This window comes from Callorhinus ursinus, unplaced genomic scaffold (assembly GCF_003265705.2).
Source record: "Callorhinus ursinus isolate GAN/ISIS: 27379988/994484 unplaced genomic scaffold, GSC_fseal_2.0 scaffold4, whole genome shotgun sequence".
In the NCBI taxonomy this organism is placed as follows: domain Eukaryota; kingdom Metazoa; phylum Chordata; class Mammalia; order Carnivora; family Otariidae; genus Callorhinus; species Callorhinus ursinus.
Genome location: NW_027397066.1, coordinates 13,239,268 through 13,240,255, shown reverse-complemented (window position 1 = coordinate 13,240,255; position 988 = coordinate 13,239,268). Strand labels below are relative to the sequence as shown.

The 988-nt window shown below is 45.1% G+C and overlaps 1 pseudogene; it reads right to left on the bottom strand.

Moving 5' to 3' along the window:
* Positions 1-486: 486 nt before the first annotated feature.
* Positions 487-600, bottom strand: LOC112836169 (U2 spliceosomal RNA; annotated as a pseudogene).
* Between the last annotated feature and the right edge of the window lie 388 nt (positions 601-988).

Below are 988 nucleotides of genomic sequence, written 5' to 3'. Positions count from 1 at the left end.
GAGGTGTGTGTTGTGTCCTTGATTTGTGTCTGCTTCCTCACTTCCTCCAACAACAATCTCAGCTCATCTGATTCCCTGTTCACAGTGATTCCTCAGGACAGAACATCCTGCCTACTCTGTTATAGTCAGCTTCAAGCCATTTCCCACTCTTGTTTGGTGCTTGATGAGTTTTTTGGAGATTGAATGACAGCTTTCATCCCAGTTGAAATCCCTATTTATGTCCAGAAAAAAGTATTAGGTAAGTTGCAGAAAGGTTGGGAAATGTTCGAATGGATGCTCACGGGGCATCATAGATGATCTGGGAAAGGGAATGGGTGTGAGTATGAGTGTGTGTGTGTGTGTGTGTGTGTGTGTGTGTGTTGCAGTGAGGTGTTGGGAAGGCAGAAATGAATTTGAGGTTCTGTCACCTCTTTGGATTCTCATTGTACCCTTTTTCAGGTTTCCTAAATCTGTTGTACAGGTGATGCATTCCCAGGACCTCAGACTCTGAGGTACTCACTGCTGAATCTCAAGAAAGAGAAACCATTATGGCCACCAGTGATTTTAAACTGATAAGAACAGATACTACACTTGATCTTAGCTAAAAGGCTGAGAAACGATTGGCTACTAGTGATTTTAAAGGTTTATTATTCTTTTGGTAAACAACAATGATGCACTTGAGAAATAAGCAACATGCTCCCTACAGCCCATCAGTAGGAGCCTCTTCTTGGTCTCTCCCTCCTAACCCACATCACTTGCCAGGAGAAGGAGGGAGTATTGCTGGGAAGCGGGAGGTAGCTGGCACTGACCTGTGTGCACACGTCTGCCTTTCGATGTCTCTTGCATCTCTCTTTCTGAGAGTTCTTGGCCAATTCTAACATTCCGGCAATGCGCGAGCCCTGGAGAAGTTGGGTTTTTCCAAACATCTTGGCATCAAAATGCATCCTGGATCTTTCCCCATGCCTTTGCCATCACAGGTCTGAAGAGTTACCATCTCAGGAAGCTGCCC